The sequence below is a fragment of the Cydia strobilella genome, chromosome 6 (genome assembly GCF_947568885.1).
Source record: "Cydia strobilella chromosome 6, ilCydStro3.1, whole genome shotgun sequence".
In the NCBI taxonomy this organism is placed as follows: domain Eukaryota; kingdom Metazoa; phylum Arthropoda; class Insecta; order Lepidoptera; family Tortricidae; genus Cydia; species Cydia strobilella.
In genome coordinates, this window is record NC_086046.1 from 5,694,152 (window position 1) to 5,711,311 (window position 17,160).

The following is a 17,160-nucleotide window of genomic DNA, read 5'->3' on the forward strand; positions in this document are numbered from 1 at the left end:
ATATCGTACTTGAGTGTGTCGTAACGGACCATCTGCTTTGGCAGGTCGGATGGGCTAAAAGAGATTTGGAACGCACGAGAAAGGTTAGTCTAGCTCAAAATACATACATTTTATATATGTTTTATCCTGTTTTATATCCTCGCCTCCTCCCTATTTATCCTGTTTTAACCGGCTAGTTAGAATATGTGGAGGAAATATCTGTTCTCATCAAAAGTTTTTGTTTATTGTACGTGCAAATAAAGTACGCGCTTTGTTTATGTGATAGTCGGTATGGAATCAACACATCAGTATTATAATATTAACTTACGCGATTTGATAATAAATGTTTATTTTTAAAGTTTTATTGTTTTATGCAAAAGCACCACACTGTTGTGTATTTAATTCAATTACAATAATTATGATATAATCATTCTGTAACAAATAAATGTTTATATTATAATACTTTTATTCAATATGTTTACCATTAATTGCGTCACTTCACAGCCTAGATACAAATGTTATTTTGGTTTGATCTCAATTTAATTAGGAAAGTTAATATTTTAAAGGACACGGTAAAATATATGTAGATGACATATTTATTTTAAAATATTATAATTTTGTAAGTCTTTAACGAATATCTTTAATCATCAAACCGCCACGAGATTATACTAGTAATGGCCATTACTGTTAACTATTGGCAATATGATTCTTAGTGATTTATATAAAATTGTTTGATTTTAACAATAATCGCATTCTTTTTAAACTCTGATGAGCCAGTATTACCAGTAGGTAGTCGGGACTTTATATGAGTTAAATGACGTAACAATCGTCTGGCCAGTCAAAGGTGGCAGAAGCCCAACAGTTGAAAACATTCACTCGTTCCTTTCTTTTCAGTCCAAAAGTAAGAGAGAAATGAGTCGAATGCTTATAGAAAGTTTTATGCGCACGATTGGATGACTTGACCACTTGACCATCACATGGTTTTGTTCAATACAATAGTGCACAATTAAATTCCTGATAACACTGGCTAAAACACTTCCGTAACTTTTTCACTTCCGAAGAAGAAATCACGCGAGATTATACGCTTCTGCATTTTATCCGCACCTAATCACATCCGGCACTAACAATCCATTTTATCCATAATTTAGGAGTCCGAATACGCTGGCAACACTGAACACAATCACAATCCACAGTCCTCGGTTGGTAGCACTGTCACATTTGGATCAACTTACCCTCACTATCACTTGGTCCCAATCACTTGGTTTTGTACATACATCCAATTATACAGAAAGAATACTTTCTTTTTTTGTTAATGTAGGTACTATCGTGTAAGGTTAGCGCGCGCCATGAGGAGAGCGTCAGGAGTGCGGCGCGCCGGGCGCGGGAACAGATAGTCGCCCTCTTTTATAAGCTCTGTGGTGGGCAGCGGGCCGCTTGCCAGCTGAGACGCGCCGGCTACTCCCCTATGCGTCCCGCACACCGCACAAACCCACCCCTCGACTCTATCCCAAACGAGCACAGTTTAAAATGCAATTACACACAACTTTGCAGCCGCAAACCTAGTTTCTAATTATCTGACAACGCTTGACGTTACCTTTAATTTACAAATTATTACAAGTAAAGTGCACATCATTTACTGTCCAGTATTAAGCCCCTGTTCATGAAGACAATGGCTGACAATAATAGATATTTATTTATTTATATTTATTTCATATTTATTGCACAATACATGAAGGTACAAATGCCGGACTTAATGCCTTAACTTAAGGCATCTCTACCAGTCAATTAAGACGGAATTTTGATAGGTCGAGCATTTAAAAATAATAAAATAAGATAAAATTCGACATTCTAAAATTCGGCATAAAATTTTACGGAATCATGAAGTGTACCCGGAATTACTTACACGTGAGTCTTTATTTGAATATGACGAATTTAATTTTTCCGACCTTACAGAAGATCGAATTTCTGAATACCGAATTATTTTATTTCCGATCGGACAATGATTTTTCGAAATTTAGGAATTCGGAAAAAAATATTATCGGAAAAGTGTAAAATTGGAATTTTAAGCTTTCGGTCAAATGAGAATCGGATTTTAAGTTTCCGACACCACACCACACCACCACACACCACACACCACACACCACACCCACACACCACACCACATTCGTGATTTTATTCCATCGTGTTTTTAAAAATCGTAATTTTGATATTTCTGACTTATAAGAAATCGGGATTATGAAAATCGCGGTTATAAAAATCGAAAAACGTATTATGGAATATTTGGGTGTTCCCGATTATCAAATAAATAAACTCATTCTGCTTATACATACACTCAATTGACGTACAAACAGCGAATACACTCGAGAGCACTTTAAACTAGTCGTTATGGATGGAAATTTCTAAATAAAGTGACACATTTTTATTGCTTTTGAGTGTAGTTTAACATTGCGTGTAGTGGCAAACATCAATCACGGGCGGATCGGAAGTGCTTGGCATTTCCGGTCGCCGGTGACTCACGCGCATCTGCTTTAGATTGGATTGACTGATCGGCATCTTCAGCAAATTCAGTTCATATACGCAAAACTTATTTGTTATGTAAGGATGTAAGGTTATAATAAAACAGGAGCAAGAGGAGACTTACAAGATTGACTTTGTAGGCTTGAGACGCTAAACGACTGCTGCTGAGCTAAGTACAGTAGAATGGGGCCTTAAAACTGTCGCCTTTGGTGACCCCACGCCCCACACATACAAGTTTACGTAAATTCTCTCGTGTTCATCAAGCTTCATTTAACCCCTTAGGGGTAAAATTCCTAGATACAAACTATAGGATAGTTTAATTAATGTCATTAATGGGTCTAACGCGATAAAATGATTATTTTACCTTTTTCCCTTTTTAATCGCGTTATAACCGGTAATGATAATGACATTAATTATGTATACAAATCGCGAGAGTATAAAGTGTTACGATAGTTTGTATCTCAAAATCAGCTCTTCTAGGTTTTTTTTATACCACGTCGATGGCAATCAAGCATACGGCCCGCCTGATAGTAAGCAGTTATTTATTGTTATAAACTACCCTTGTTCTGAAATAGCAAAAGATACTAAATATCATATTAAATAGCAAAACATACTAACTATCATATTTATTGATGTTAGTAGAATATAGAATTCATACCTCAGTAACATCGGTTATACTCGTACATTGTCATCGCATTATTGCACTCAATGTTATCTGTAGAATTCAGTCAGTTTCAGTTTATTTACAAAATACGGTCCACATTCAGGTTAGTCAGGCGTCGAATAAGTGAAATTATAAATGAACACACATTTCATATTGTTGTGTTTGCTGACCTAAATATTCAACACTCAATCTTCTTTTAAAATCAATACACGAGTTAGGTACATGTTTTTCTTGACACTATAAAAGTACATTAATGAGGGCAATATGTGTAAGTGTATTATGTAATATCAATACTGTTTTTAGGTTATCAAAGTTATTAAGTCCAATGAAATTGCGGGAATGTTGGAAGGTTCTATTATGGGTTTTTGTTTAGATAATACACTTTTATATTTTAACTAATTAACTTGGTTACTGTATACATGGTGGCTAAATAATAAGTGCATTCCTGTTGCCAGGGAGGTTTTGGGATTATACTGAGCAACTTTTACTATGGGACCAACCCCAAGCGAAAAAAATTTGGCTGTTTCATACATTTTGGTTGTTCCTTTTTCTATGGGAGGGTAAATTTTGTTTTCGCGATTTCGTGGTTGGTCCCATAGTAAAAGTTGATCAGTATAATCCCAAAACCTCCCTAGCAACGGGAAAGCACTTATTTTTTAACCACCCTGTATATTGCTATAACATGTTAATCGAGAATTCGTTCGGTATCAGGATTTGAGTAGTTTTCTAATATTGTCTTCGGTTACCGCGATAGTTACTCATGAAATAAAACTATGAAAACGGATTATATCGCGTATATTGAATTTATAATACATCCCGACGTTTCGAACTCTTTACAGCGTTCGTGGTCAACGGGTGACTGAGGAAAAATTACAAAGTGCAAAAATACCCACATACTAAAATAATGAACAAACATAGACTACAAACTTTAAGGCTGGTTGGACATGCAAAATCGGTTCATAAGGCTAGTTATACACTATAATTATTTTTCAAGTAAAGATATATATATATATATATAGAGTTCGAAACGTCGGGATGTATTATAAATTCAATATACGCGATATAATCCGTTTTCATAGTTTTAGTTTTCTAATGTTTTTATCGTAGGTGCTACGGCGTAGACCCACTACGAAAGCACTACGCATGTCATGTGCCAACTGCAACATTCTAGATCATTTATAAGTTAAACATTCGCTACTGATAAACTTTTTTGTCACCAAAAGTTTTATAATACTCGTAAGCATACGTGTGCTAACTCGGGGCACGAATACTAAAGTGATGTTTATTATTAAAGTTTATTAATGTATATTGATATGTACGATCATTTGTTTTGAGTTGTGTCCTCATGTTGGCTGGTGGAATAGATTTTTAAGGGATGATTTTGAATTATAGATATTTAATGATCATTTGGATTTGATTTGTAATGTTTTACAGTTAGTATTTTTCTCACGTGACTGTGGTGAAAAATGTAGTGCTCGACTCGGTAGCAAAGTTGGTTTTATCTAACGCTATGCTTATGGTTCAGTTTTGGGATCTTTCGCTAGTTCGGGTATCAATATTAGCACGAAGAGTTAAACAACTTTGCTCCCCTGTAAAACAAATAACTATTGTGTGTCATTAAGTCATGAAGAATAAAAATAGCTGTGACTAATAGTAAAAAAGTCGATTTCCATTAATTTGTAACGTTATTGATCTATCTACAAGAGGGGCGTGGCGTAAGTTGTTTGTGTCGTGAGGTTTATAACTATGCAAGGCTGGAAACTAGAGTAATATTCTTTATTACCCTAATATCAAACCATGCCTGAGTTCTAACAAGACACAAAGACAAGATACATCTGAAAATATACCACATAATACTAAAGAGTGAGAGATGAAGTGATTTCTAGATTTATATTCTGATCTAGATTCTAATACAATTTACGTTCTATTCTAGTTTCTATTTTGATTGTTTGGCGGAGATTCTTTCTCCGCCGCGGGCCTCCACAACTCCCCTTGTAGCCCAACCCTGTCCACTCCCAACCATTTGGCTTATTCTTGGCTGTTTCTGTTCTAATTCTCATTCTTCATTCTTGGATATCCCTTCATCTCTCTAGTACAAATAATGATGAAACTATATTTCTAACACTCACCAATTAAAACCCGCAGGTCTTCTTTCTTTCTACACAACTTACTTCCCGCCCACGCGAACATTGTTCCGTTGGGAAAAAACGTCTTCTACCTCCTACTGTCAAAGATTTGTTAAACGTTAAACCTTTTAATATTCTGTCAGTGCTGCCATTATAAACAATTAAAACTGTTTAAGGCATACCTGCTATTTTGTTGATGATCGCGTTCGACGCGACAGTTTGCGTATGTCTATTTGCGGAATAGAATTCTTCGTAGTAAATCCTTTACAAAACTGGCGACATAGCAATAGCTAAAAGCTAATGTGGCCGAATAGCGGCCGCATCCGCGAATTCCGCGCCGCTGCGCTGAAAGGATGGCCAAATATGCCACACACTTTGCCACGGGCCACGGAATTTGCCGGATGATTTATTTACCTATACTAGGAGGATATAAACAAACCGATTTTTGCGGGGAAGGGGAACGCCAAATGTATGCGTAACGTCAAAATAGCCAGCTCAGATAAACGTCAGTCCATACATTGTGTATGATCCATGTATGATCATTGGCAGACTATTTTCGTTAATGGCTACTCCGTTTGGTTATATCCTCCTAGTTTAAATACAAAAATAAAGTTATTCATCAAACTTAGCAACCTTCTTATAAACATCTCTTTCTAACAAACAGAAATGGGTGCCGACCGGCTCGGTGTATGGCCCTGTCGGCTATCTAATGCTGGTCAACAGTGTTGTAAACGTTATAAAGAAATGCAAGGTATACATGTATGCGGACGATATGTGCCTACTATATTCGCATACAGATATATCAGAGGCTCACAGTTGTATCCAAAGCGACTTCGACGAGATTGCTAAATGGGCCCACGATAACGGAATAATTATAAACTTATCAAAAACAAAAAGTATGCACATATATTCCCCATACAACCGCAGGGCTAAGTCGGTTAATTATAATGAGATAGGTGTGATAGGACACGGATACGATTGCTTGCACAACCAAAAGGATAACAAATGTAACTGTGAACCGCTAGAATACGTAAACACTTATAGGTATCTAGGTATGCATATTGATCATAATTTCAACTGGAAAGCACACATAAATGTGGTTTGTTCCAAACTACGCTCAGTAATGAGCAAAATGTACTACTTACATAAATTAATTAGCAAAAAAACTATGCTTGTAGTGTATTACGCACTAGCGGACTCAGTGATAGGTTATGGACTTAATGTATATGGCAGAACCTTCCAAACGTATATCGATAAAATTAAAAAGCTCCAGATAAGGTCACTGAAATACTTATTGGACAGCAAAACTAAAAATAAGTTGAAAGGCGAATACGAAAAACTTTATAAAATGTATAAAATATTACCTGTGACTCAAAGAGTGCAATATTTGATAGCCATAGATAATTACTGTAATAATAAGTTTAAAGTCCCTAAACAAAGCAGATATAGAACAAAAAATATTAGATTAAAGAAATATGTGCAACATTTTGTCAAAAATTATTATGGTAGGAGAACAGATAAATTTTTGGTCCCAAAAATATATAATGAAATAGAATGGTTAAGAGGAGATAATAAATATAGCATATTGGAAGTAAAGAACAAATTAAAAAAAACACTTATAGATAACTTACCTTGACTTAGCAACCGTGTATTATTATTTAAATTATATTTGTTGTTGTTTGTTATTTTAGCATAGTGTATCCTTTAGGTAGAAACATTTATTTGTAAAAGGATGCTTTATTACTTTATTATATAGGTATATTTTTTCTAAGACTAACTTTAATGTCAAACTTAGGGTAAGCATAGTAAGATAGCAACTTAAGTAAGCATAAAATTGTAAAAAAGAGCGCTTTCTCGCCAACAAACTGCATACGCAGTTTGGCGAGTAATTTTGAAATTAATTATGTATATGTGCCTTTGAAAAAAAAAATGAAAAAAAAAAAAAAAAAATGTCAAAATGAAGTATTACCTATTGTTACTAAACTAACATATTTAATTTTAATTTAATATTAGTTATTTTATTTTAAATGTTATTGTATATGGATTTTTTATTCTGAAATAAATTATTTTAATTTGAATGACAAAAATTGGAAGTGTCAACGTAAACGTTATGGCTCCTCTACACGATGGGCCATCATACTGGCCCACTAAGATGGGCCAGCGTGTAGAGAGAGCAGAGGTGTTGGATGGCTTATGGCGCGGCGGGATGGCGGTGGGATGGCCACGGTGTCGATTTTTCATCCGCACATCAAAGGTAGTGGGCCAGCGATAGTGCGTATGCATCTAAACGTGGTCCATTCCATATACATCGCATGGCCATCTCACTGGTCCATCGTGTAGAGGAGCCATAACTATCGGAATACTTGACATACAAGAAATCAACTCCACCCAGCCAAGCATTCAGCCGCTTTGTGGCCAACCACAGCAACTTCTCACCATCCACCTCGGTAATACCGTAGAATAACACCTTAGTTCAGTTTCCTATTTAATTTCTTAGTCTTAATTTAACTTTAAGTATACACAAGTGGTGTTTGCCTATAATTAGCTGCACAATAAGTTTAAGAATCGAATGTAATAATGTAACCTAACAATGTATAATTGTAACCGCCGTTGGCCGACCTTTAAAAAAAAAAGAACTGTCATTCAATGTTGGTCCAGAGGCTGGGTCTGACAATAGAGGTGATTACACGAGGATTACACCATCATCTCTATTGTCATTATACATTTAATTTACGACAGGGAATGAGATGAAACGACTGTGGTGCTGCATCGTTACACTCTAATCTGTGTTTGTTTCTATGGCTGAGCGCCGAAGAATGTCGTTTGGCATTAATTGAGATTTTAGGGTATCTATAATGTAAAGGAAACGTCTTAATTGTTATAAGTCTCTAATATTTTTTTTAGAATACATGTAATAAACACAAAATTTACGGCTACTTGTAAATATGTGTAGGTAATTAAACAAGTAACGAGTTTACATTGTTAAATTATTTCTGTCAAAGTATTGGGCGCACCAACTTTTACTTGCAACGCGTTGCCATGGTTACGGTCTATAGGGTCGCCTTTTAAACCCTGAATTTATGGCAATCGTTGTCGCCTGGCTGACGGGACAGAAAACAAGATGAAATAATTAGTTCACTAATAATTTATTTTAAACAGTAAAATACTATAACGTGTTAGGTACTTGTATACAAAAGCAAAATTATATGCAAAATAACTAAATCATAGTGAAAAACTAGCTAATATAAACGATTAATAAACCCGGGTAAAATTTAATACTCGTACACACGGTTGCTGCGTCGCCAGTTCCTTTTTCTTTGAACTTGGATGGACACGATGCCGCGTGTCTAGAAATACTTATTATTTCTAGATTCCATGGAATTAGATCGTGATTATAATTCTATAAATAAAGACTTGTTTAATAAATCGTGTTGTGTTGGAATCGCAATTTAATACGGCGAAATTACGAAGTAAAAAAACTAACTATTCACCGTTGTTGAAAGTAGCTGTAACAATCGCAGTGGGTTGTTACTTGTTACAAGCAATCATCGTCTACGAACGGCGTAGCGCTACGAAATCGCTACGAGACCTCACACCGGCTCGGCTGAACCTGGCGCTACGGCGCTACACAAGGGGAAAATCTTTTATAGAAATGTAAAAATCGATGTCGTAGGATCAGTTAGCTGAATTGGAAAATATTTTTTATTCGTTGTTTATTGTCGTAATATCGCGTTACAAAAACTGCATTTCCTTTATATTTTATTACCTACAATGCTAAACGACCTACAATCATAGAATACAAGTAGAGGACATGTGTACCCTTGCCTCTATTATTTACCACCACTTGCCATTCTATCTTTACTATTTACTAGTAGATGTAGCCTAACCAGAGAACTTTGGATGTGGGTCAAAATTCTGTCCGTTGTCTTGTTTTTTGTCCCCAAAAAATGTGACGGAGTGGGGCTTATTGTATGGGTTGAAATTCAGTTTTTAATTTCCCTTAAGAGAATTATAACCACAGCTATTTGATAAAAGACAAAAATAGAAGCGTGACAGAGTGGTGAGAAACAAGACAACGAAAAGAATTTTGACCCAAGTAGTTTCAGCTGACGCTGTGAATTTTGAATATGGCTTACAGATCTGAAATATAATTTTATTTATTCGTCATTAAATCATACCCTCAAAGAATGTGAAGATAATTAAAGCGTCCTAATGTTAACTCGCGTACAGGTGCAAATAACTAGGTCAAGATGCTGACTGTGATTAGATGGCGAGTGTGCTGCTAAAATTGATTCTTGATACCTGCTGCTGGCTGGCTGGACGGCGCCGAGCGCCGGCTGTTTTGATGCCAACATATTCTATTGTCTATGAATTTTGTCAATACTCTATATGCAAAATCATGTTTGATATCATTGTTTTATTTTGTTCTTATACTACATATTTTAAAGGGTGGGACTTCACCCAATCGGAGGTCTGTTTGAACACCGACTCGTAGCAATGAGTGCCATGCTACTCATGTAATTTAATATTTACTTACCTGTAATTTGACGTAATTTAATTGTAATCTACAATAAAATAAATTTCGTGTGTGAAATACGAGGGTGGGTTGATAAAAAACCTAAACAACAATTAAGTATCAAAATAATGATAAATATTTCTTCTGTATCGTAATTTGCAGTCTTTGTCAATTAAGTATAAAAAAACAGTGCTTATTTGTTTAAAATGAGTCAGTTTTACATGTTCGTGAAAATGGAGAAAACCCAGGATCGAGTTGTCATACATTTTTATGTTTTAAAAAGAAAATCGGGAAACCAGATTAAAACTTTGTTGCATCGTGTAATAGGGGACTCTTAGCCTTCTTTTAGTACCGTCCGCACTTGGGTAGATGATTTCATACGATGACGACAAAGCGTCAAAGACGTGTTCCGGAGTTCGAGACTAAATGAGGTGTCTATCCCAGAAACGACCAAAAAAAAGTATAAATATATACCTAGCGAGACAGAAGAGATTATAAACAGCTCGTCGGAATAAGTTTTCAATATACATATTACTAGAGTATCACTGGGCCTCGCCGACAAACGTGACGTCTTCACATATATTCTGACGTAGAACCGCTAATCAAAACAGACGTCAAATAAGATGGATAAAACTAGGTTCAAAGTCCAAATCTCAATTGCAAATACTCATAAATACCGAGGTAATTATTTCCTATATGATTTATACTAAATCAACGCTCATTTAGCGATGACCGTGAATAATCAGGCCTTAATATCAAGAAGTGCAAACGTAAGATACAGCTGTAAATAATGTGAAGCTTTTATCATTATACAGGGGTCGACAGGTGATTCCTGGAGCCATGCCAAGTTTCTCATCCCACGCTAAATGTACATCTTCTACCACTTAACTCAGACAATTTTGAATCATTATCATCTGTGCTCAGAGTCGGGATTTCTTTGTGTAATGTTCAAATCTTAAAATTACAGTCCAAATCTCTAGGGGCCATCTGCCTTGAGCAATATAGGTATTTTTATTTTATCGTGTATCAAAGGGTTATCATCGAAGTGACCCATTAAACTTTCGGCACGCTAACCGTAAACAGACTATAATTTCTGTCATTTTAGGAAGAAAAAATATTGCGTTGAAGAATGTATGATTGTAAATTTGAATTTTGTAAATACTTAAGTGTCTATAGGTGATAGCTTTGTAACTGGCGTTTATTTCTTTCATCTTAGCATTTATTCCAGTTGACTGTTCTTCTCTTCTTATGGTATTCGTCATCCTCTTTTGTGAGACCCTTGGCACGCATGACATATGTCATCTCTCGCAATATCCAGTTAGCATCTCTTTCAGTGAATAGATTATTTTTAACATAATTTTAACTTACGTCGCTAATAACGCCGCCAAGATATATCTTGTTAAGGTTCTACCACTTCTACCGTTCTAGTATGAAATATGGAACCTTAAGTATGAAGTGTTCTAACTGTTCTGCATCTATATTCTATACTAGCTGTGGCCTGGGACTTCGTACGCGTGGATTTGTTTGGTGGTTATATATTCTACACAACATTATGCAGCAAGAGATAGCAGTAGGGACGGTTAATCATTTGTTAATAATTATACAATGCTTGGGATATATCTGTCACGACCTACGAAGTATCAAGCTCCTAACTGAAAAAAATATTGTTCTCGATATAATCCCTCTTGGGGTTTGCCCTTAGAAGATTTTCAAGTTCACTATTTAAAAAAAAATCGCTCCCGATGCAAACTGAATTTTCAAAAAAGGTGAAATTAGTTATTTGTATATTTTCATATAATGTCCTTTTACCAAGTTTCAAGTTCCTGACTTAAAAGAAACCTTGTACCACATAATAACTTTTTAACCCCCTGAGGGGTTGAATTTTCAAGAACGCTGAAATTACCTTTTTTGTAATCTTATATAATGCCTTTCTATGAAGTTGTAATGGATTAAAACCTTCAACCCCTATTTAACCCTTTTAGAGGATGAATTTTTATAAACACTAAAATAACTTTCTGTTATTTTAATAATATGCCTTTTTACAACGATTCAAGTCCCGCACTCACAAAAATGTTTGATCTCCATACAAACTTTCAACCCCTTTTTTACCACTTTAGGGGTTGAATTTCTCAGAATCGCTTCTTATCTCTTGTACACTATAAATGCAACCTATCTTTTGTAGTTTCGGCTCTGCGTTGATGAATTAGTCAGTCGGGTCAGGACACACGCATTTATATATATATATAGGTATATATATACATACTTATAGAAGATAAATAGATGTCATATTAATTGGAATATAAATATAGGTAATTTTTATCTAATTAAATAAAAATAAGATGATTTAATGTTGGCAGATATTTTACAATTTCCACATTGAGAGCAGAGTCATGTTTAAAGAAAAATAAATTATAAACAATATTTAGTTTACATTATAAAAAACGTTTGAATAGTAGCCAAGATGAAGCACGATTTTAACATGTGCCATACATCTTAGCGAAATACGTAACTAAAGAAATTCCTTTATCCGTTTGCTTGTCCATTATGTGACGTTGCTTTCCAAAATAGTTACATAACTTGGCTGGAAAAAATCTTTGTACCGGAAAATAGTCCAACTTTACCCTGAAATTTAAAGCTAAAGCTAAAGTCCATAAGTAAAATAAGTCGAATGCCTATCAAGAGAAGAATGGTAAGGTTTAATTCAGTATTCATAAAATAAATATGGTAGTTATTAAGATACAAATAAATACTATTCCTCAATGATTTTTCAAAAAATTGTCATACGTTAGTAATAACCTATGTGATCACATAGTCAGTACGACTTTTACATTCTAGCTGGTCCAACGACTAATAGAGTCGGTTGTCAAGAAGAATCTAAAGACCGCTCTTTGTTGGCTTATGCATTGTTGTAATTTATTCAAAGCAACTGGATTAAAAACTTGCTTTCAGGCTATGAGAACTGAACTGAACATTATATGAAAATAATCAGGAAAATCGTTTTGGTAGTTCTCTGCCCCTAATCGATGAACAGAATGATTGGGTACCAAATATATATTTTGTCTCGTGAAAATTGAGACATCTTGGTCCAGATAAATCTAGCTGGTACGCTACTAGAAAATTAATATGAATATCTTTTGTAACTCTGCCTGTAGCGTAGTCTACGCACCGCCGGCCGTGTGACAGACAAGTTTGAATTTGAAACTTCTGTTTTGCTCGTCACCAAATAAACTAATCAGAGCTCTGTACCTGACACCACCTTATTTATCATCGCACGCAACATAAAATGGCGCATTAATAAACCCAGAATGTTCGTAATTTTGCTTCATGGAGATGGAACTCATAAGCGGGCCTTTGATGTTGCAAGTGAAGCGATTGAAATGATAAAATACATATTCATTATAGCTACAGCGCACAAGTTGCGATAGAAGCTAGAAGGCCAAGTTTCAAAAGGAAATTTGACGTAGGTACCTATTAATATTAGAGTGGAATCGTAGTTCAACTGCAACCGTTTCCGATAACGCAAAAACAGTACCGATGTGTGAGAGCGCTACGCTTTATACCTACTCCGATTAAATTTGATTTAGGTAACATAAGGTTCCCTACAATGAATGTATATATCAATATTTTAAAGGTGTCCGAAGTTATTAGAGCTCTTGCTACAATTTGGATTTCTTAAAAAAAAAACTTATGTGACCCTGCGTTTGTGGTGCAGAAGAGCCACGAAATTCAGTTTTGGAAAATAGATGCAGAACTCACGCGTCGTATGCTCTCTCGCGGCCAGGCCGCGTAATATTAATGGTGATGACACTGGGAGTAAATCAGTATAAATTTATTATTTATAATAAATCAAATAGTTACCAACTTTTTTCTAATTTCGTGGATTTGCCAAAATTACATGATTGTTTGATCTCATCGGCTCTGTTTTAAATTGGTCTATGTTTACAGTGTTACATCAATTTTAGACAGGAGGCCTTGTGAGATGGCAGCCTGGATATACAGCCGGGTTTGATTCTAAATAACACGATTTGCTGCCGGAGATTGCGGTGAAACTTGTCAAGAACAACGGAAAACTGCTAAATTTTCTCTGCTTTTTATACCGTCTAGCACAAGTAGCAGATGATGACATGGTATTACTACAATTATATGAAAATCCAACCCAGTATTCGCATTAAACGTTTAAGGACCCATAAAATAAATGAACACGCTTTTGTTTCGCCTTGTCTAAGATAAAGAGGGCAAATCAAACGGTTGTAAATTTTCAGGACCGACAATAGCTCCCATTCCCGACGTGAGTATTGTTGTACTAGTAGGTATACTTTAGAGGCGCGTAAAATAATAATTAATATGGAAAGAAGAGAGCTGGCAGTTGTCCATCGAAAAATTCCGTGCGCCAGCCGAGCGGCGGCGGCGCGTACAATGCTCGGCCACCACTTACTGAGCTTTGCGCTTTTAAACCACTCACTCGTTTCCACAACCAGTGAGGCCTAATTTATTTTAACAACCAATCGGTACGTCATGTAAGTTTACTGGAAAACTGCAGATAAGGAAAAGGCTCTTGGTTAATAGACTATAACGGCATGATGTTGTGTTTAAAGAGCATTAGAATAGGCGTTAATTAAAATGTTGTGGACGTCTGTTGCTTCTGGAATATTTCACGTCGATATAAGATAATAACTACACTGTTGTGACTTTGTGCCTATATTCAAGACAGTTCAAAACCTGCATAGTGCAGCCACCGCGCGCACTGCCCTGTTGTAAATAAAACTAAGCCATTCGTCCGTCTTTTGTTTTTTCTCATCAATTTTCTCTTGGACTTGTTGCAAATAGCACAACTCTGATTTTACTTGTTTAATGTGACTCAATGCTTATGATTTGTGTTAAAAGTTAATACGAGGGCTGTGTCTAATGCAAGTAAAATTTGTATAATTTTATATATAGTATTAAGTTCCTGTTTATGTTTAAATTAAACCTAATCCAAGTCTTATTTGTACAACCGGCCAGTGCGCGAGGTGCTGGCTGCACTATGCAGGTTTGCCATGTTACAACATAAATAATGTTTTGGTGGCGATAGATTGAATTGAGCTAGGCGTAGTATTATAAATAGATCCAGGGTTCAACCGGTGGCCTTATTTTAAAATGATTAACGTGCGTCAGTTTTATAGTTATTCTCATCTCATCATATATTTTTTACTAATTAATAATTTCCTGGGTAATGTTTGTTTATACGTACTGATTATTAATTAAACGGGAAACATAAATCTCGGTGTAACGTTGAGAAAACATCGTAGACGAAGTTATCAAATTGGTTTTTACTATTATAACAACAAACATCTCTTATGGCTCCTCTACTCGATGGGCCATCATACTGGGTCACTAAGATGGGCCAGCGTGTAGAGAGGGTAGTGGTGTCGGATGGCTTATGGCGCGGAGGGATGGCGATGGGATGGCCACAGTGTCGGTTTTTCGTCCGCACATTGAAGGTAGTGGGCCAGCGATGGTGTGTACGCATCTACACGTGGCCCATTACATAGTACGTGCTCTTAACCATCGCATGGCCATCTCGATGGTCCAGCGCTGGGCCATCGTGTAGAGGAGCCATAACCATCGCATGGCCATCTCGCTAGTCCAACGCTGGGCCATCGTGTAGAAGTGAAGTATACTAATTCTACGCTATTCATATAAAAAATATATATTTGATATAAAAAAAATACCTGAGATGTCTCTTTTTCCTTTTACTGCTACTTCGCCGCTTAACAAGTTGAACTGATCCGGGTGCAATGATTAATGGTGTTTTTGTTGATCAAGTGGTTGTAAGTTTATTCCGATAATATGATAACACATTGAGCTTTTTCACGAACATGTTCGTCTTGTTAAAAATTAGTTCAAATCGCACTTTGCGCCGGCGATGCGACTGGTTTTATTCACTCGAAACGACACACAACAAAACTGAATATCCGCAATTTACAACTTTTATTTATTAATTTAACAACACTACTCATAAACCACCCTTCGTCCGCACATTGAAGGTAGTGGGCCAGCGATGGTGTGTACGCATCTACACGTGGCCCATTACATAGTACGTGCTCTTAACCATCGCATGGCCATCTCGATGGTCCAGCGCTGGGCCATCGTGTAGAGGAGCCATAACCATCGCATGGCCATCTCGCTAGTCCAACGCTGGGCCATCGTGTAGAAGTGAAGTATACTAATTCTACGCTATTCATATAAAAAATATATATTTGATATAAAAAAAATACCTGAGATGTCTCTTTTTCCTTTTACTGCTACTTCGCCGCTTAACAAGTTGAACTGATCCGGGTGCAATGATTAATGGTGTTTTTGTTGATCAAGTGGTTGTAAGTTTATTCCGATAATATGATAACACATTGAGCTTTTTCACGAACATGTTCGTCTTGTTAAAAATTAGTTCAAATCGCACTTTGCGCCGGCGATGCGACTGGTTTTATTCACTCGAAACGACACACAACAAAACTGAATATCCGCAATTTACAACTTTTATTTATTAATTTAACAACACTACTCATAAACCACCCTTCGCCCTACAATCTCATTACTATGTGTATTAAAGTCCAAATAAAACAAACTCGTCACTTCTTGTCGCTGTCCATCATAGGCTAAAGTGCTCGATCGACGAATCACAAAAACGTTTCGAGATTCGTATAACAGGGATGTTGCAAATATTCGCATCCGCATCCGCAACCGAGGAACTTCCGCATTATTTTCAATATCCGCATCCGCATAAAATCGATGCGGAGCTTAATGCCGATGCGGATGTGGATCAGGAACGTCTTAGCGGCGGCGTAAGTGCTAGGTAATTTCGTCATTAGCCAATAGCACTTTAACCTATGACGGACAGCGACAAGAAGTGAATAATTTGTTTTATTTGGACTTTAGTATAGTAATGCGATTGTGGGGCACCTATTTTCTTGTTCAAATACTAAAAGTTTCGTTTTTTTTTTAATAAAAATTACTAGTGTAATATTTGATGTTTTTTATGTGCCTAATTTCAACATCCGCATCCGCGGATGTGAGACTTTAAAGATCCGCGTCCGCGGATGTGAGACTTTAAAGATCCGCATCCGCGGATGTGAGCCTTTAAAGATCCGCATCTGCAACATCCCTGATTCGCAACATCCCTGCTTCACATTTACGCCGTGACACAGCTCGCTATTAAAATCCCTTACGGACTAGATAGAAGTCTATAGCTAATGCTAATTTACAAAATAAACCTTATAATAATTTTTGATACGTTGAGGGCGATAGTTGCTTTTAATAATTCCCGCAATACGCACTTCTCACATAAGTACCTATGTACCTAGTCGACTATGCAACAAAGA

At 36.2% G+C, this 17,160-nt stretch overlaps 2 protein-coding genes across 6 annotated transcripts in view; one reads left to right on the plus strand and one right to left on the minus strand.

Annotated features, from left to right (window-relative positions):
- The window catches only part of LOC134742365 (calcium-transporting ATPase sarcoplasmic/endoplasmic reticulum type), a 36,222-nt gene extending 34,850 nt beyond the window's left edge, over positions 1-1,372 (minus strand). For all 4 annotated transcript variants that reach the window (XR_010127928.1, XM_063675459.1, XM_063675460.1 and 1 more), the window contains exon 1: positions 1,212-1,372. The gene's annotated coding sequence lies outside the window, so the exon portion shown is untranslated. The remainder of the gene's footprint in view (positions 1-1,211) is intronic.
- LOC134742379 (probable tRNA (uracil-O(2)-)-methyltransferase) overlaps positions 1-17,160 on the plus strand; it is a 300,106-nt gene that overhangs the window by 114,605 nt on the left and 168,341 nt on the right. The window lies entirely within an intron of this gene.